Source organism: Bos taurus, chromosome 10, assembly GCF_002263795.3.
Source record: "Bos taurus isolate L1 Dominette 01449 registration number 42190680 breed Hereford chromosome 10, ARS-UCD2.0, whole genome shotgun sequence".
NCBI classification, from domain to species: domain Eukaryota; kingdom Metazoa; phylum Chordata; class Mammalia; order Artiodactyla; family Bovidae; genus Bos; species Bos taurus.
The window spans coordinates 98537098-98558948 of record NC_037337.1 but is presented as its reverse complement, the minus strand read 5'-3'; positions in this window follow the sequence as shown (position 1 = coordinate 98558948).

The window sequence follows — 21851 nt, the reverse complement described above, 5'->3', positions numbered from 1 at the left end:
TTTGCTAATGTGTCTCTAACTTAGAATAGAACTTGGCACACAGTAGGTTTTCTGCATATAATTATTGAATTAGTTAATGGTTAAGGTAGGGTGATACTGTTCTAGGGTGTCAAAATAATTAAATAAAATGAGAGTTTAAGTGGTCCAGGATTCTAAGAAAATCATCAGGAATTAAAGATAGATATTGAATCAAATTGTATAGGAACATAAGCACATATCTATAAAATTGATGCACAAAAATATTTGAGTTTTGTTTTTGGTTCTTTTTTCAGGGATTCTTTATTCTTATAAAAATGTAGTTTCTTTAGAATTGAAGCAATGTTTATAGATGAGAACACATGATTTCAAATACCTAAGTTGAGGTGTTTCTTACTGAGGAATCAACAGTATCTCCTGTATTGTATGAGAATAGTTGCAAATACAGACAGAATCTTACATAGCTAGTATAGTTAATTTTTTTAAATTTTATTTTTTAAATTGGAATTTAGTTGCTTTACAATGTTGTGTTAGTTTCTGCTGCACAACATAGTGAGTCAGCTATCTGTGTACATATATCCCCTCTCTCAGACCACCCCCTACATCCCATCCCTCTAGGTCATCACAGAGCACAGAGCTTCCTGTGCTCTATAGCAGCCTCCCACTAGCCATCTACTGTCTATTATATACATTGTACAGTTCAGTTGCTCAGTCATGTCCAACTCTTTGCGACCCCATGAATCACAGCATGCCAAGACTCCCTGTCCATCACCAACTCCCGGAGTTTACTCAAACTCACGTCCATCGAGTCAGTGATGCCATCCAGCCATCTCATCCTCTGTCGTCCCCTTCTCCTCCTGCCCACAATCCCTCCCAGCATCAGAGTCTTTTCCAATGAGTCAACTCTTTGCATGAGGTGGCCAAAATATTGGAGTTTCAGCTTTAGTATCATTCCTTCCAAAAAACACCTAGGGCTGATCTCCTTCAGAATGGACTGGTTGGATCTCCTTGCAGTCCAAGGGACTCTCAAGAGTCTTCTCTAACACCACAGTTCAAAAGCATCAATTCTTCGGCACTCGGCTTTCTTCACAGTCCAACTCTCACATCCATACATGACCACTGGAAAAACCATAGCCTTGACTAGACAGACCTTTGTGGGCAAAGTAATCTCTCTGCTTTTCAATATGCTATCTAGGTTGGTCATCACTTTTCTTCCAAGGAGTAAGCGTCTTTTAATTTCATGGCTGCAGTCACCATCTGCAGTGATTTTGGAGCCCAAAATAATAAAGTCTGACACTATTTCCACTGTTTCCCCATCTATTTCCATTGAAGTGATGGGACCAGATGCCATGATCTTTGTTTTCTGAATGTTGAGCTTTAAGCCAACTTTTTCACTTTCCACTTTCACTTTTGTCAAGAGGCTTTTTAGTTCCTCTTCACTTTCTGCCATAAGGGTGGTGTCATCTGCATATCTGAGATTATTGATATTTCTCCCAGCAATCTTGATTCAAGCTTGTGCTTCTTCCAGCCCAGCTTTTCTCATGATGTAGTATATGTCAATTCTAATCTTCCAAATTATCCCATCCTCCCCTACTGCCTTGATCTTAAATCAGAAATTATTTAAGATTTGCTCAAATCTATTAATCGATTACTTATTAAACACTTATTATGTGTCCAGTACAGTGTTAGAAATTGAATATTCTTTGGTGAACACATCATTCTTTAAAGCTGAACAAAGAAGGGAGACACATATGTAAATCTGTACAATAAAACACAAACTCCATAAGACATGCAAAATATTATGGGAGCACAAAAGAGGGAGCTGCTATAGTTTTCATGGTGGAGATGATGTTCATGCTGAGGCTTAAAGGATGAGCAGGAGTTCTCCTTTTGGAGGCAAGTCTAGGGAATGCATGCATAGAAACACAGAAAATGTGCAGTGTGTTTGGGGATAGTGAGAGAGTCATTTCCTAGGCAGGTTGATAGGGAGTCTAGGGGTCCCCAAGGAGAGAGGGGTCTGGAATTCTCAAGGAGGAAGAAAGGACAAACTTTTTTTCCTTCTCTACATTCCTTAGGATTATATAACAATAATGTATCCTGCCTGAGGACAGTCTCTGGATTAAACCTTCTGGCTAATTCTGTTATCTTAAAATGTAAATTATGGGAGTAGGTCTGGTGAGGTTTTTACAACCTCCAGACATTCTTTGGATTATATAACTTCATTGTTAACACTAGCAAGCAGGTACTCTTTCTGCCCCCTTCTGATGCCTATGTCAGAAGCTTTCTCTATCTCCTTTATACTTTAATAAAACTTAATTGCACAAAAGCTCTGAGCGATCAAGCCTTGTCTCTGGCCCCGGACTGAATTCTTCTCCTCCAGGGGCCAAGAATCCTGGTGTCTTCACGTGATTCAACAACAACCTTTCAGCAGGAAACACATTTATTTCCAGAGTCTGGCAGGTAAGATTTTAGGGGGAAAGAACAAACTGACAGATGTAAAATTAGAGCAGACGGAATTGCTCCTTCTTTTAAAGACATTGCTTCATTTTTACTCACGTCTCTAATGTTTACTGGGAACTGGTGCGATCCTAGACGTCACTGGAGACACTGGGTAAATAATGAGAAAAACTCAGTGTAGCACTGCCCTAACGCAGCTTATGTTCTAATGAAGAAACAAGTATAGATAGTTATAATCCAGTGTGATGACTGCTGGAAGCACACACACACACACTCACCCCTGAAGACATTTTGTGTTGTGTCAGTCACTCAGTTGTGTCCAACTCTTTGCGATCCCATGGACTGTAGCCTGCCATGAAATTCTGTCCATGAAATTCCTCTGTCCATGAAATTCTCCAGGCGAGAATACTTCTAGGAACTGCAATAACAGCCACGCTTACTGGAGTGTACCATGCCTGAGCTGAATGGATGTCTTCTAGGTAAGAGTGGTGTGTGTGTGTGTGCGAGAAAGTGGACATAGCATATGTCCTGACACCACAGACTCCAAGCTGAGAGAAAGTGAGTTTGAGGGACTTCACTGGGTTCGGCTTGGATCAGTGGGAGGCAGTGAGTGAGACTGGAGTGAAGAGTAAGGCTGGACTGTGAAATCCCCGCGGCACAGTCCTGAACGCCTAGAGGAGTGCTCTTCTGTCTATGGGGATCACGGGGCTTTTTAGGTAAGAGATTGTCAGAGCCAGATATGCTTGGTGGAGAGTCTCTGTTTGTAGAGGAGAAACTGACTTGGAAAGAGCAGTTAACTGGGTTTCAGGGGACAGGACAGTAGTAAGACAAGGACTGAATGTTTTACTAGCTCTATCAGGAAAACATTTGCAGCCAACTAGTGAAGCGATGTAACCTGTGTCTAGAGAGTGTGAAAAACATTAGATCTTATACAGGGGCCAGAGTCATAAAATGATCAGTTATTTTAGAAAGATAAATCCAGGAGGATGAATCAGTGTGGTGTGGATATAAGACAGGCTGGGACCTGGGACCCTTTGCTGAAGCGCTTGCTGCCGGACAAATGCTTCCTCATTTCAAATATCTCAACAAAATACAAAGAAACAAAGGACAAAAAAATAGCTGTGCATATGCACAAGATACAAAAAGACCAAAAACCCCCAAAAACAAAAAACCTCAACTGCCACTTTCAAAGAGCCAGGAGCAAAAACATGGTGTTGAGGGCAAAACCAGGGGATCGAGTATCCACCCTGCACTCAATACCAGCAAAGGGTAGGCAAAACACCAAAGATACGCCTCTGACCCAACTTCTGGACCTACCCTCACTCTCACCACAAATAAAGAGCCAGCCCACCCATCTCCCTCGGGGAGCTGCAAGGGAACCAGTTCCTTGTTTTCTCTCCCTGCTGTGTCACAGAGGCCTCAACAAAGCCTTGTTTCAGTTTCTTAGTTTCTTTTTCACTGTCCTTTTTCACTTTCATTAAAAGGCTGTTCAGTTCTTCTTCCCTTTCTGCCATAGGGATGGTGTCATCTGAGGTTATTGATATTTCTCCTGGCAATCTTGATTTCATCTTGTGCTTTATCCAGCCCAGCATTTTGCATGATGTACTCTGCATATGAGTTAAATAAGCAGGGTATTAATATACAGGCTTGATGTACTCCTTTCCCAGTTTGGAATCAGTCTGTTGTCCCATGTCCAGTTCTGACTGTTGCTTCTTGACCTGCATACAGGTTTCTCAGGAGGCAGGTAAGGTGTTCTGGTACTCCCATCTCTTGAAGAATTTTCCACAGTTTGTTGTGGTCAGGGGCCTGACAAGGGCCGAATGGCATTTCCGTGAAGGTGTCAGCAATGGGATAAACAGACAATATAAAGAGTCAGTGTTCCATTTCTACGTGGAAAATAAGACAAGTTTGTGGCTTTGGGCCTAAAAGGGAATATGTCCCAACACAATCATTCAGATTTCTGATAACATTAAAAATAACTCCAAACCTATCCAGGCTCCTGGGATCACATCATTTGTTTGTGGAATAGCTTCTTTTTTAAAGTAGAAATGATAGAAGAAAATTTGAAAGTATTTAATAGAAGAAACTTATGATGCAGGGAAGAAAAAGAAATACAATGGGAAGGCTATATTGAAATCTCAACCTTAAGACTGAAAGAAATGGAAATCATTTTTAGACTGATGTGGTTCTGACGTGGGAGCGGTGGGGGAGAAAAAAAAAAAGCCAAAACACAAAAGATGTTTCCAAGATAAATTTTATAAAGTTTCATCAAAACAAAATTGAGAAGGAAATCTAGTTCCACAGTTGTCTTTCTGGCACCTTTTAGTGCCATTCAGTAGATACATCACAATGCAGGGTCTGTAACTCTGAGGGAACTACACGGGGAAGAATTTGCAGTCTTGTCCATCAAGAAGCTGACAGTTGGAGTAGCCGTGGGCGTGGGCTGGTGGTGACACAGGTAACACCTTTGCAAGTGCTTGGTGCAAGATGAGAAGAGAACCAAGTTGTTTAGTGACACTCTGCCAGCTCAGGGATCAATCTCAGCCACGAGGAATACTGTGCCTGACAGCTGTGCTCTGGGGATAAGCCAGTGCTAGAAAGTCAGAGAGCTCCCAAGAAAGCAGCCTGAAAGCTGGGTGAATGGGTCAGGAAGATGGTTACTAAAGCATGGAAATAAATAACCCCAGAGTTATTCACCAGGAAACACAGCATAAACAATTCCATTTGTAGTCTTTTTATGGAAGAAATCATCAGCCATTAACCCATTAGTTCTCCTTTGAATGGTTATGACATGGAAAGAGCTGGAAAAGGAAGGAAATCATATTTTTAATAGTAAATATCCAGACTGGATCTGTGAGGATAGGCATTCAAAAAAACTGTTTTTGATTCAAAGTCTCTGATATTTAGTACTGTGCCACCTTGGACAGGTCAGTAACTGCATTGTCTCAATTCTCTTACCTTTGAAATGGGGGGAAATGTGCCTAACTCCGGAGAAGGCAATGGCACCCCACTCCAGTACTCTTGCCTGGAAAATCCCATGGATGGAGGAGCCTGGGGTCTCGAAGAGTTGGACACGACTGAGCGACTTCACTTTCACTTTTCACTTTCATGCATTGGAGAAGGAAATGGCAACCCACTCCAATGTTCTTGCCTGGAGAATCCCAGGGACGGGGGAGCCTGATGGGCTGCTGTCTATGCGTCGCATAGAGTCAGACACGACTGAAGCAACTTAGCAGCAGCAGCATTGCCTAACTCATGAGTCAGTTATGAAAACTCTTCAAATTGCCTGAGAGTACGTGGAATAGTTAAGTAATGGGAATATTCATATGGTAATATTAAAGTAATATTAAGGGAAGAGAAAAATGTTGGTTGTCCTCAAGGCAGAAAATAAAAGAGAATGGTGATACCAAGAAAAAGAAGAAGGAGCTTGATGATGATGAAATCGAAGACTTGATTTATGTTTAATGATAACCTATCTTCCTAAGTTGGAGAAGGCAATGGCACCCCACTCCAGTACTCTTGCCTGGAAAATCGCATGGACAGAGGAGCCTGGTAGGCTGCAGTCCACAGGGTCACTAAGAGTCGGACACGACTGAGCGACTTCACTTTCACTTTTCACTTTCATGCATTGGAGAAGGAAATGGCAACCCACTCCAGTGTTCTTGCCTGGAGAATCCCAGGGACTGCAGAGCCTGGTGGGCTGCTGTCTATGGGGTCACACAGAGTCGGACACGACCGAAGTGACTTAGCAGCATCTTCCTAAGTTATCTTCTTATTTGGGCTTTCCTGAGAACTCAGTTGGCAAATAATCTGCCTGCAGTGCAGGAGACCCTGGTTTGATTCCTGGGTTGGGAAGATAAGCTGGAGAAGGGACAGGCTGCCCACACTTTCACTTTCTTTATCTTCTGGTTAACACTGCAGCATAACAGACACTTCTGGTCTAATCCTTCGGTGGCACTAACTAATTTGTTAAAGTGGGTCATCTCCTCCAACGATAAGTAAAGGATAAACATAAAAAATCAGTACCTTGTAGAACTGATACACGGGCCTAATTATGAGCAAAAACAAATCAAAATTTTATTATTGCATATGTAGTGGTGACTTATTCAGTCACATGGAATGGTTTTAAAGCATTCATGATTAGGGACTTCCTTGGTGGTCTAGTGACTAAGACTCCTTGGTCATAATGCAGGGGGCCGGGCTTGATCCCCTGTCTGGGAACTAGACCCCACATACCCTGATGAATATTGAAGTTCCTGCTTACTGCAGCTAAGGCATGGTGCAGCCAAATAAACACACACATACTAAAAAAATAAAACATTCATGATTCAGATCAGATCAGATCAGATCAGTCACTCAGTCGTGTCCGACTCTTTGCAACCCCATGAATCTCAGCACGCCAGGTCTCCCTATCCATCACCAACTCCCAGAGTTCACTGAGACTCACGTCCATCGAGTCAGTGATGCCATCCAGTCATCTCATCCTCTGTCGTCCCCTTCTCCTCCTGCCCCCAATCCCTCCCAACATCAGAGTCTTTTCCAATGAGTCAACTCTTCACATGAGATGGCCAAAGTACTGGAGTTTCAGCTTTAGCATCATTCCTTCCAAAGAAATCCCAGGGCTGATATCCTTCAGAATGGACTGATTGGATCTCATTATTCAAAAGTAATGGGATATATTCCTGATCCTTCAAATCACTGTAATTGAAACTTTCCAGTTCTCTAAATCTCTTGCATTTTATTTGTGGTGTATCTTTAAAGCTTATTTAAAATATTTTCAATTGGTTATAATTATGCATGTGAAAAACATAGGTAATTTTTGAAATGTCATGGACGTATTTAGATGATCATTATGTATCTGGATTTGTAAATGGTCAGATTTATGCTCAAATTAGTGATTTACTTGGAAAACATCAGGAAATATGAGATGAAAATAGACACATATAAATTTGGACTCTGAAACAAGTACTGCTATAGCACTCTCTCTCTCATTGTATGTATATACATACATAATATAAAATGTATATCTAGCTTTATATATCTATATGCACATGTATATATACTTAGGTGTTTTATATTTATTTCCATTACACCCCTACATGTTTTTTCAGCCTTTGGAATCATAGAGACCATTGCTGCTTGAAGATTTCTGGGCAGGAAATGTACCTAGTTATGCATTAACTAGTATTTTCCATGATTTGGGTAAATAACCTAGATTTTGATGAAGAATGCTCCAAGGGTTGAGAAATACCAGGAAGGATTTTAGCACAAGTTTGCACAGGTGAAGGACTGAGTGATAATATCACTAAACAACTCAAATCTCTATTTTTATCTATTTTTAACGTCTGCTTTCTTTTCTCTTTTAACACAGACTTCTTGGTCACATATTTCTCTTTCGAGGAACATGGATTATCTCAGAATTCTTTTGTACACAGTTTGCCCTTAGTTCAGATGAAAATAAATTATCCTTTAGAAAATTTGAATGGTATTAAACAACCTGTGCATGCATTGTGAATTCCAAAGCTATCTAGAACTTGGGGTAAGAAAAAGTATTTACAAGTTTCCTATTGATTTTTCAAGTTGGAATTCATTTTAAGCACTAATATAAAACCCAGTTCAATTTCAGTAGGATGAATAAAGTTAGATTAGTTCTGATATCATGTAGGAAATGCAGAAAATTTAAAAGACTTCAATTTTCTATGCCTTATTTCAAAATGCACTTCTACAAATAATAGCCAGATGAATTATATTTAAGAGACAAAGAAAAGTACAGACACCAGTTAGTGTTTGGCAGCAAACTTGATTCATTTCATGTTGTTGAAGATAGTTAATGACACTGAAAGACTTATTTCAACTTCAAGATTTTTGTTTCTCATTCTGAATTCATATTCAGTACTCTGAAATATTTTACTAAATGAGGATTGTTGTCAAATTTAAGTATGGAAAGAATTAAGAAGGAAATAATTTGAAGCAGATCCATTGAGAAAAATCATTTGCATAAAACTCTTAAAGGGGCCATATCTCGAGCACATCAATTTTTCCAAGTTTTAGTTAGCTAACCTGGGACAACATTGTGAAGGCCAACCTTCAATCTTTGAACAAAGGTCAGATTTTTACTGAATATCTGACTAATTTGAAGCTATTCAGTTCAGTTCAGTTGCTCAGTCATGTTTGACTCTTTGCAACTCCATGAATTGCAGCACACTAGGCCTCCCTGTCCATCACCAACTCCCAGAGTTCACTCAAACTCATCATGTCCATAGAGTCAGTGATGCCATCCAACCATCTCATCCTCTGTCGCCCCCTTCTCCTCCTGCCCCCAATCCCTCCCAGCATCAGAGTCTTTTCCAATGAGCCAACTCTTCGCATGAGGTGGCCAAAGTACTGGAGTTTCAGCTTTAGCATCATTCCTTCCAAAGAAATCCCAGGGCTGATCTCCTTCAGAATGGACTGGTTGGATCTCCTTGCAGTCCAAGGGACTCTCAAGAGTCTTCTCCAACACCACAGTTCAAAAGCATCAATTCTTCGGCACTCAGCCTTCTTCACAGTCCAACTCTCACATCCATACATGACCACTGGAAAAACCATAGCCTTGACTAGATGGACCTTAGTTGGCAAAGTAATGTCTCTGCTTTTGAATATGCTATCTAGGTTGGTCATAACTTTTCTCCCAAGGAGTAAGTGTCTTTTAATTTCATGGCTGCATTCACCATCTGCAGTGATTTTGGAGCCCCCCAAAAATAAAGTCTGACACTGTTGAAGCTATTAATGCTCAGCTAAGTTATATTTTTTCTTGAATGGTTTAGAGGAGGGTTGAAAATTGGATTACTAACCGGGGAAAATATAAATAGAAAAATGTGGCACAAAATTTGTCCTTCTTAATATGGATTTATGAGAGTTACCACATTATTACATGTGACTTGAAAATATTTCTTGAAGACTGGTCCATCCAAGCTGTATAGTCACAAAAGAAATCCATGACAGGAAGTACAGCATTCAGTGAATGATACACTCTATAATGATAAAGTCTTGTAGATCACAGAAAAGCATGCTTAGAGGAGAAAGCAAAGATGCACAATCATGAACCTTTGCTGTAATTAAATCCCTGATGGCACATTTTAGCTGCATTTATCATGTAAAATATTTCTATGATTCATTGCAAAATGTCTGTGATTTATGGATAGGTTCTTTCTTCTGGTACTGTTCATTGACTTTGCACTTAACAGAATCATAAAACCTTCACCAAGAGACGCTAATCTCCCATCTACAATGCCCTAGTTGATTTCACAAGCCTTTATAAGACCTGTATAAAATTCATCTTAGTGAGTCAATTCCCAGGGAATACGCACCGGATTAGATCCTCGGATAAATGCATCAGTAGTCATTATTCAGTTCTATTATTTTCTTAACTTCCAGAATAAAATAACAGTGCATTTGACAATCAAATTCCTGACTTCTATTTATGCAAATATTTTCATTTCAAGTCATGAGATGCCATTTTACACTCTACACAGAGTAGTAGTCAGTTGACTGTATTCTGTGAGGTGAAAAATAAATACCACCTTTTCAGAATACGAGATCATGATCATGGAGGGTAAATATAGTGTATTGTTTTCTGCTATAATAAACCCTGAAACATTTCCTTGACCCTTTACATTTCTGCTTGGATATTTATATACACTTCGTGTAAATGTATGAAAATTTATTAAGTAGGAAATAAAATATTTGCCACAGGTTGTGAACGAGTATACTTCAAGTGTCATATAACGTTAAGAATCACAAGTCAGATGAAAAAGGCTTAGGATCACAACATTCACACTTTTAATAAAATGGCAATACAATTGCTATTTTAAACTATAGACAGGTTGGGGAAATGATCCTGGAAATTGTTATTACTTTGCTTATGTAAAATAAAATCTAAACCTGTATGGTGAAACGTTTTCACAGCATACTTTTACAGGAATAAATTTAACACTCATATTTTTGGTATTTGCTTAATATAATTGTGTTTCAATGGGCCTTTTATTTGCACTGTTATGTCCTAAATCCATGCAGTCACTAAACATGTTATCAAGCAATTCTAGCATACAGAACTATTTAGGAAAGTTATGTGTGTGTGTGTGTGTGTGTGTGTGTGTGTGGTCATGTAGAGAAAAAAGGAAGAGTATATCCAATAACAGAATCAATATTCAGTTTATTGATGTCCAATTTTAATAGACATTGTCATTATCAGCAAGAGAACATCATTTATTCTCCCCATGGGCTTGGAATCTTTTACCTCAATATCTAAAGCTGTCTGTCAGTGAAATAGCTGCACTGCTTTTATTAACTACAGAGCCACCAGGCTGGCATTTTCAAATTGAATCCATGGGAAATAATTACATCTTAACATTCCTGGTGTATTGTGTCGGGTTTATCATCTTAGCATTGTAAAATTTACAAGGCAAGAAAAAAAACAACAACTGTCCTCAAGTACTCTATTCTACAATACTGCAGAAGTATTTTTACACTATGTCATCCAACGTTCCAGTTATTTTCTTGTGGAAACCTCCTTAATACCTCCTTCACATTGGCGTGCCACAGAATACGGGCTTCACCATTTGGTGGTGGTGTGGTTTCTTTATTTAATTTTTTTATTTGCATTAGGCATGCCTTTGTCTCAATATGTTTCTAGATAGGAGCATTCTGGAGCCAGATCAATAAGTGATGTCTGTTCCCAAGATCTCTGTCCTTGGTTTCTGGCCTAACAGACATTACTGCTCTCTATTTGGATATCACAACTCTTACATTTCATGTTGTATACGACAGAAATGATTTCTTTTCCACTCAACACAGACCCTACTCCAGCTCTTATGTGTTCTAAGCACCTATCACCTTCCCAGTGGCAAGCCATCCTTGACCTGCATTTATCACTTCATTACACATCCTTCACATCACTGACTGCTACATCTTTAAATTTCTAGGGTTTCCTGTATTCACTTTCCTCTAATTCCTCCATGTACTGCTATTCTCTTAATTATGACTCTTTTACTGGCAGTCTTGCAATAATATCCTATATTTTTTCTGCTTCCATCCTTGTTGCTCTTAAATTCATTTTTAATTCTTCAGCCATTGTGGACTTCAAAATGGGTGGTTGGTGAGCATCAGCCAATGGGCCAAATCCATCCAGTTACTTGTTTTGGTAAGTAAGATTTTATGGCAACACAGCTATGATCTTTTGTGTTGACCTCTTATCTATGTAGCCTTTATGCTACATAGTCAAGCAAATGGTCCAAGGAAGCTAAAGTATTTACTGTCTGCCTTTGATAGAACTCCTGCACTAACTCGTTTAGTTCTCCAGTTTAAAAGATCTCAAAGGTCTTCCAATTTCCTGAGGACAGAAATACCACATCAACCTTCAGGCTTATCTCTCAACACTGCCTTATTCAAACCCTACATCCCAACCACACCACATCCAATAATCCTTGATTTATAAACTCTAGTCACTCTGGTAAACTACTTCTCATCTTAAACAGCTTGATAATCAGAACTTCCATTTATGAACAATTTTGCTTCACCTTGGAAATCTGAGGTCTGCACCCCTCATACATATGCTCGGAGTTTTCTACTCTTGCCACCATCAGAGCATACATTCATTGCAATATATAGATATATTACTTTGCCTCCCCACTAAATCACCTCTCAAAATATTAACATAGCTTGGTCCATAGCAAGAACTCACCATTGTTTACTAGCTAAATGACTAAGTACCATATGTGAAAAGCCAAAGGAAAAAGAGAAAGGGAAAGATATACCCAAATGAATTCAAAGTTCCAAAGACTAGCAGGAGAAATAAGAAGGCTTTCTTAAACGAACAATTTTTAAAAAAAAGCAAAAATAGAGGAAAACAATAGAATGGGAAAGACTAGATATCTCTTCAAGAAAAGTAAAGATATCAAGGAAGCATATCATGCAAGAATGGACACAATAAAGGACAGAAATGCCATGGACCTAACAGAAGCAGAATAGATAAAGAGATTCAAGAATACACGAAAGAACTATTCAGTAAAGGTTTTAATGATGTAGATAACCACGATGGTGTGGTTACCCATCTACAGCCAGACATCCTGGATGTGAAGTCAAGTGGGCCTTAGGAAGCATTACTAGGAACAAAACTAGTGGAGGTGATGGAATTCCAGTTGAGCTATTTCAAATCCTAAAAGATGATGCTGTTCAAGTGTTTCACTCAATACGTCAGCAAATTTGAAAAACTCAGCAGTGGCCAGAGGACTGGAAAAGATCAGTTTTCATTCCAATATTAAAGAAGGGCAATGCCAAAGAATGTTTAGTATGGTTGTTGACTAAAAAAGGGGTACAAGTTGAGTGTTGCAAGTTAAGTTTTATTTGGGGCAAAATGAGGACTGCAGCCCGAGAGGCAGCATCTCACATAGCTCTGAGAGACTGCTCCAAAGTGGCAGGGGGGGAGGTCAATATATAAGGTTCTGGTGAGGGGGGAGTCCAATACCATGAAGCACTCATTTTATGAAAAGGTTTTTTGATAGTCATGAAGGCCTGATGTCACCATGAAGACAATTAATGCTTCTTTAGATATGAGGAGATGCAAGAATTGAGATAATAAAATCTGTTCCTAAAAATACCCAACTCTCTAAAGACCTGTTTTTATTGACTATGCCAAAACCTTTGACTGTGTGGATCACAATAAACTGTGGAAAATTCTGAAAGAGATGGGAATACCAGACCACCTGACCTGCCTCTTGAGAAATCTGTATGCAGGTCAAGAAGCAACAGTTAGAACTGGACATGGAAAAACAGACTGGTTCCATATAGGAAAAGGAGTACGTAAAGGTTGTATATTGTCACCCTGCTTATTTAACTTAAATGCAGAGTACATCATGAGAAACGCTGGGCTGGAAGATGCACAAGCTGGAATCAAGATTGCTGGGAGAAATATCAATAACCTCAGATATGCAGATGACACCACCCTTATGGCAGAAAGTGAAGAGGTACTAAAAAGCCTCTTGATGAAAGTGAAAGAGGAGAGTGAAGAAGTTGGTTTAAAACTCATCATTCAGAAAACTAAGATCATGGCACCTGGTCCCATCACTTCATGGTAAATAGATGGGGAAACAGTGGAAGAGTGGCAGACTTTATTTTGGGGGGCTCCAAAATCACTGCAGATGGTGACTGCAGCCATGAAATTAAAAGATGCTTGCTCCTTGGAAAAAAAGTTATGGTCAACATAGACAGCTTATTAAAAAGCAGAGATATTACTTTGCCAACAAAGATTCATCTAGTCTAAGCAATAGGTTTTCCAGTAGTCATGTATGGATGTGAGATTTGGACTATAAAGAAAGCTGAGTGCCAAAGAATTCTCAGTGTTGGAGAAGACTCTTGCAAGTCCCTTGGACTGTAAGGAGATCCAACCAGTCCATCCTAAAAGAAATTAGTCCTGAATATTCATTGGAAGGACTGACGTTGAAGCTAAAACTCCAATAATTTGGCCACCTGATGTGAAGAGCTGACTTATTTAAAAAGACCCTAATGCTGGGAATGATTGAAGATGGGAGGAGAAGGAGATGACAGAGGATGAGATGGTTGGATGGCATGACTGACTCAATGGAAATGATTTTGAGTAAACTCCAGGAGTTGTGATGGACAGGGAGGCCTGGTGTGCTGCAGTCCATGGGGTTGCAAAGAGTCGGACATGAATGAGTGACTGAACTGGACTGAAAGAACTGTCCCACCAGATTCCCTGGAGCACAGAGTGCCTCACTCCACCCTGAACTCCCTGAGGCATTGTTGAACATCAACAGCTATGGCAGCATGGGGTTCAATTTCCATAGAGGCAGATGGCAAATGCCTTTGTTGTTCAGTCATTGGCAAAGCTCTTGGTAAGTTCCAATTTGCAGTTGACAGGTAGCACAAATTTCACATGCTAGCAAGGTCATGTTGCAAATCCTTTAAGCTGGGCTTCAGCAGTATGTGAACTGAGAACCCTCAGATGTTCAAGTGGGCTTTGAAGAGGTAGAGGAAGCAGCTCTCCACCATGACCCATCTGTTTTGGGTGGCCCTACATGCATGGCTTAGTTTCATTGAGTTAGAGAAGGTTGTGGTCCATGTCATCAGATTGGCTAGTTTTCTGTGATTGTGGTTTTAGTCTTTCTGCCCTCTGATGCCCTCTCTCAGAGCCTACTGTCTTACTGGGGTTTCTCTTACCTTGGACGAGGGGTATCTCTTCACTTTGCTCCAGCAAAACACATCCGCTGCTCCTGACCTTGGACATGGGGTATCTCCTCTCAGCCGCTCGCCACTCCAGCACTGCACACCCACCTAAGACGGATGGGTCATGGTGGAGGGTTCTGACAAAATGTGGTCCACTGGAGAAGGGACTGGCAAACCACTTCAGTATTCTTGTCTTGAGAATCCCATGAACAGTAGAAAAAGGCAAAAAGATAGGACACTGAAAGATGAGCTCCCAAGGGCGGTAGGTGCCCAATATGATACTGGAGATCAGCAGAGAAGTAACTCCAGAAAGAATGAAGGGATGGAGTCAAAGCAAAAACAATACCCAGTTGTGTATATGACTGGTGATAGAAGCAAAGTCCAATGCTGTAAAGAGCAATATTGCATAGGAACCTGGAATGTCAGGTCCATGAATCAAGGCAAATTGGAAGTGATCAAATAGGAGATGGCAAGAGTGAACACCGACATTCTAGGAATCAGTGAACTAAGATGGACTGGAATGGGTGAATTTAACTCAGATGACCATTATATCTACTACTGAGTTCAAGAATCCCTTAGAAGAAATGGAGTGGCCATCATAGTCAACAATAGAGTCCAAAATGCAGTACTTGGATGCAATCTTAAAAATGACAAAATGATCTCTCTTCGTATCCAAGGCAAACCATTCAATATCACTGTAATCCAAGTCTATGCCCTGGCCAGTAATGCTGAGGAAGCTGAAGTTGAATGGTTCTATGAAGACTCACAAGACCTTTTAGGACTAACACCCAAAAAAGATGTCCTTTTCATTATAGGGGACTGGAATGCAAAAGTAGTAAGTCAAGAAACACCTGGAGTAACAGGCAAATTTGGCCTTGGAGTATAGAATGAAGCAGGGCAAGGCTAATAGAGTCTTGCCAAAAGAATGCACTGGTCATAGCAAACACCCTCTTCCAACAACACAAGAGAAGACTCTACACATGGACCTCAACAGATGGTCAACACCAAAATCAGATTGATTATATTCTTTGCAGCCAAAGATGAAGAATCTCTATACAGCCAACAAAAACAAGACTGGGAGCTGACTGTGGCTCAGATCATGAACTCCTTATTGCCAAAATTCAGACTTAAATTGAAGAAAGTAGGGAAAACAACTAGACCATTCAGGTATGACCTAAATCAAATCCCTTATGATTATACAGTGGAAGTGAGAAATAGATTTAAGGGACTAGCTCTGATAGACGGAGTGACTGATGAAGTATGGAAGGAGGTCCATGACATTGTACAGGAGACAGGAATCAAGACCATCTCCAAGAAAAAAGAAACACAAAAAAGCAAAATGACTCTCTGAGGAGGCCTTACAAATAGCTGTGAATAGAAGAGAAGTGAAAAGCAAAGGAGAAAGGGAAGGATACAAGCATCTGAATGCAGAGTTCCAAAGAATAGCAAGGAGAGATAAGAAAGCCTTCCTCAGTGATCAGTGCAAAGAAATAGAGGAAAACAATAGAATGGGAAAGACTAAGATCTCTTCAAGAAAATTAGACATACCAAGAGAACATTTCATGCAAAGATGTGTTCATTAAAGGACAGAAATGGTATGGAGAAGCAGAAGATATTAAGAATAGGTGGCAAGAACAAACAGAACTGTACAAAAAAGATCTTCATGACCCAGATAATCACGATGGTGTGATCATTCACCTAGAGCCAGACATCCTGGAATGTGAAGTCAAGTGGGCCTTAGTAAGCATTACTACAAACAAAGCTAGTGGAGGTGATGAAATTCCAGTTGAGCTATTTCAAAACCTAAAAGATGATGCTGTGAAAGTGCTGCACTCAATATGCTAGCAACTTTGGAAAACTCAACAGTGGCCACGGGACTGGAAAAGGTCAGTTTTCATTCCAATCCCAAAAAAGGCAATGCCAAAGAATGTTCAAACTACAGCACAATTGCATTCATTTCACACACTAACAAGGTAATGCTCAAAATTCTCCAAGCCAGGCTTCAACAATATGTGAAATGTGAAATTCCAGATGTTCAAGCTGGTTTTTGAAAAGGCAGAAGAACCAGAGATCAAATTGCCAACATCTGCTGGATCATCAAAAAAGCAAGAGAGTTTCAGAAAAACATCTATTTCTGCTTTATTGACTATGCCAAATCCTTTGACTGTGTGGATCACAAAAAACTATGGAAAATTCTGAAAGAGATGGGAATACCAGACCACCTGACCTGCCTCTTCTGAAATTTGTATGCAGGTCAGGAAGCCACAGTTGGAACTGGATAGGGAACAACAGACTGGTTCCAAATAGGAAAATTAGTACATCAAGTCTGTATATTGTGACCCTGCTTATTTAACTCATATGCAGAGTACATCATAAGAAACACTGAGCTGAATGAAGCACAAGCTGGAATCAAGATTTCTGGGAGAAATATCAATAACCTCAGATATGCAGATGACACCACCCTTATGGCAGAAAGTGAAGAAGAACTAAAGAACCTCTTGATGTAAGTGAAAGAGGAGAGTGAAAAAGTCAGCTTAAATCTCAACATTCAGAAAACTAAGATCATGGTATCTGGTTCCATCACTTCATGTAACATAGATGGGGAAACAATGGAAACAGTGGCAGACTTTACTTTCCTGGGTTCCATAATCACTGCAGAAGGTGACTGCAGCCATGAAATTTAAAAAAAATGCTTGCTCCTTAGAAGAAAAGTTATGACCAATCTAGACAGAATATTAAAAAGCAGAGATATTTTTGTGTATGGTGTTAGAAAGTGTTCTAGTTTCATTCTTTTACAAGTGGTTGACCAGTTTTCCCAGCACCACTTGTTAAAGAGATTGTCTTTAATCCATTGTATATTCTTGCCTCCTTTGTCAAAGATAAGGTGTCCATATGTGTGTGGATTTATCTCTGGGCTTTCTATTTTGTTCCATTGATCTATATTTCTGTCTTTGTGCCAGTACCATACTGTCTTGATAACTATGGCTTTGTAGTAGAGCCTGAAGTCAGGTAGGTTGATTCCTCCAGTTCCATTCTTCTTTCTCAAGATCGCTTTGGCTATTCGAGGTTTTTTGTATTTCCATACAAATTGTGAAATTATTTGTTCTAGCTCTGTGAAGAATACTATTGGTAGCTTGATAGGGATTGCATTGAATCTATAAATTGCTTTGGGTAGTATACTCATTTTCACTATATCGATTCTTCCAATCCATGAATATGGTATATTTCTCCATCTATTGGTGTCCTCTTTGATTTCTTTCACCAGTGTTTTATAGTTTTCTATATATAGGTCTTTAGTTTCTTTAGGTAGATATATTCCTAAGTATTTTATTCTTTCCGTTGCAATGGTGAATGGAATTGTTTCCTTAATTTCTCTTTCTGTTTTCTCATTATTAGTGTATAGGAATGCAAGGGATTTCTGTGTGTTGATTTTATATCCTGCAACTTTACTATAGTCATTGATTACTTCTAGTAATTTTCTGGTGGAGTCTTTAGGGTTTTCTATGTAGAGGATCATGTCATCTGCAAACAGTGAGAGTTTTACTTCTTCTTTTCCAATTTGGATTCCTTTTATTTCTTTCTAACACTTTCTAACACCATACACAAAAATAAACTCAAAATGGATTAAAGATCTAAACATAAGACCAGAAACTATAAAACTCCTAGAGGAGAACATAGGCAAAACACTCTCTGACATACATCACAGCAGGATCCTCTATGACCCACCTCCCAGAATATCAGAAATAAAAGCAAAAATAAACCAATGGGACCTAATTAACCTTAAAAGCTTATGCACATCAAAGGAAACTATCAGCAAGGTGAAAAGACAGCCTTCAGAATGGGAGAAAATAATAGCAAATGAAGCAACTGACAAACAACTAATCTCAAAAATATACAAGCAACTCCTACAGCTCAACTCCAGAAAAATAAATGACCCAATCAAAAAATGGGCCAAAGAACTAAATAGACATTTCTCCAAAGAAGACATACAGATGGCTAACAAACACATGAAAAGATGCTCAACATCACTCATTATCAGAGAAATGCAAATCAAGACCACTATGAGGTACCATTTCACACCAGTTAGAATGGCTGCAATCCAAAAGTCTATAAATAATAAATGTTGGAGAGGGTGTGGAGAAAAGGGAACCCTCTTACACTGTTGGTGGGAATGCAAACTAGTACAGCCACTATGGAGAACAGTGTGGAGATTCCTTAAAAAACTGGAAATAGAACTGCCTTGTGATCCAGCAATCCCACTGCTGGGCATACACACTGAGGAAACCAGAAGGGAAAGAGACACGTGTACCCCAATGTTCATCGCAGCACTGTTTATAATAGCCAGGACATGGAAGCAACCTAGATGTCCATCAGCAGATGAATGGATAAGAAAGCTGTGGTACATATACACAATGGAGTATTACTCAGACATTAAAAAGAATTCATTTGAATCAGTTCTAATGAGGTGGATGAATCTGGAGCCTATTATACAGAGTGAAGTAAGCCAGAAGGAAAAACACCAATACAGTATACTAACGCATATATATGGAATTTAGAAAGATGATAACAATAACCCTGTGTACGAGACAGCAAAAGAGACACTGATGTATGGAACAATCTTATGGACTCTGTGGGAGAGGGAGAGGGTGGGAAGATTTGGGAGAATGGCATTGAAACATGTAAAATATCATGTATGAAACGAGATGCAAGTCCAGGTTCAATGCACGATACTGGATGCTTGGGGCTATTGCAGGAGGACGACCCAGAGGGATGGTGTGGGGAGGGAGGAGGGAGGAGGGTTCAGGATGGGGAACACATGTATACCTGTGATGGATTCATTTTGATATTCGGCAAAACTAATACAATTATGTAAAGTTTAAAAATAAAACAAAATTTAAAAAAATAAATAAATAAAAAGCAGAGATATTAATTTGCCATCAAAGGTCCATTTAGTCAAAGCTATGGTTTTTCTAGTAGTCATGTATGGATGTGAGTGTTGAACCTTAAAGAAAGCTGATGTGAGAATTGGACCTTAATGAATGCTGAGCACTGAAGAATTGATGCTTTTGAACTGTGGTGTTAGAGAAGAGTCTTGAGAGTTCTTTGGACTGCAAGGAGATCCAACCAGTGCATCTAAAGAAATCTGTCTTGAATATTCATTGGAAGGACTGATGTTTATGCTGAAACTCCAATACTTTGGCCACCTGATGTGAAGAACTGCCTCACTGGAAAAGACCCTGATGCTGGGAAAGATTGAAGTCAGGAGGAGAAGGGGATGACAGACGATGAGATGGTTGGATGGCATCTCTGACTCAATGGATCTGAGTTTAGCAAGCTCTGGTATTTGGTGATGGATAGGGAGGCCTGGCATACTGCAGTCCACTAGGTTGCAAAGAGTTGGATATGACTGAATGACTGAATCTTGGTGGGGATTCCCTGGTGGCTCAGATGGCAAGGTATCTGCCTTCAATGCAGAACACCTGGGTTTGTTCCCTGGGTTAGGAAGATTCCCTGGTGGAAGGCATGACAACCCACTCTACTATTCTTGCCTGGAGCCTGGCCAGCTATAGTCCGTGAAGTTGCAAAGAGTAGACTGAGCAACTAAACACAGCACAATCTTGGTGAACTTCTCTGATCCCTTTAATCTTGCCTCTGGTGATATCTTGGCTGCTTCTCTCTTGATTAGCAACTCTGGAAACCACCCTTTGGAACTCAAGGAGGGTCATCATGGCTGGAGTCTTGCCAGGGAGAAATGGGAGACAGAAAGGCATTTGTGCCTAGGAGCCCTGCAGGGCCTCAGTCACTTTCAAACTTTTCCTATAGTAAATCTTAATGATACATATTTTATAAGTTCTTAGTTGGACTTCCCTGACTGCCCAGTGGGTTGCCACCTTGCTCAGCGGTAAAGAATCTGTTTGTAATGCAGATGTAGGGCTCATGGGTTTGACCCCTGGGTCTGAAAGATGGCCTGGAGAATCCTATGGACTGAGGAGCCTAGTGGGTAGAGTCCATGGGGTCGTGCAGAGTTGGACATGACTGATGCAAGCTGAGCATGAATGCATGGTGGTCTGGTGGTTAAGACTCCACACTTCCACTGCAGGGGCACAGATTTGATCCCTGGTCAGGGAACTAATATCCTACATAGTGCAGACAAGAAACAAGCAAAATAAAATATGTTCGTTTCAGTGTTTCATAAGGTGCAGATCTGCTTTAGGCCTATTAAGAAAATGCAATAACAAATAATATTGTATAATATTTGACAAATACCTTATACTGTATAAATTGTTTTCCAATATGGTTTATCATTGAATCCATTCTTGGACACAGCTGTGTTGCCAATCCTCTCTGTGCATTTGGACACAGCCTGCAGTTTTGGGGAATGACATAAAAATGACTCAGAAAATTGATACCATGGATCTTGTAACACACGAACTAAGGGCATGGATTATAATCACCATATATTGTAATGAAAGTTAGTTTTCAAATTCAGTAGCATTACATTCACTTATTTGCTAGAATTTTATCCCGGGGCCCATTTTCTTTTAGTTCTACCTGTAATTCAATCTCCTGCTGTTTTTAGATATGTTTCATTCTTCTACTTGAAGGCAGAAAAATCACTGTTTTACTCTATTACTTTCCTTGACTACTAAAACCTATCAGTATATTTTTCTATAAGATGTAACTCTTTGAAAATAAAAATGGTTGTTCTCCCTTTATGGACATACATTTTCATTTTTAATTTTTTCTGTCAGTCTGGACATGAAATGATATTTGATTTCAGTTGAGAAACACCAGTAGCACATGAATATGAATATATTTGCTTTTAATGATTAATAATGTTTACTCTTGAGCATTAATTTAAATAAACTTTAGTTCAGGGTATATCCTTATGAAGAAAGTAAGTTTTTGTTACACTAGACCTTTGGTTTATAAAATGTGGAAGATGTAATGATTATTTTATTTCTAAGCTACCTAGAAATAATCATCCCAGTACCCCAACAGTAAACATTCTGATTCACCAATGTCTAATGTTGGATCTAGTAACCTATTTTTAACAAATACTGCGGTAATTGTGATACAGGTGGTCCAAGGCCACTCTTTGAGAAAACTGATTAAAAATAAAGCTTTTCAGAAAACAAATATGTTTGCATAGAGGTAGGTTTAGAGTATATATATGTGGCACCCCACTCCAGTAC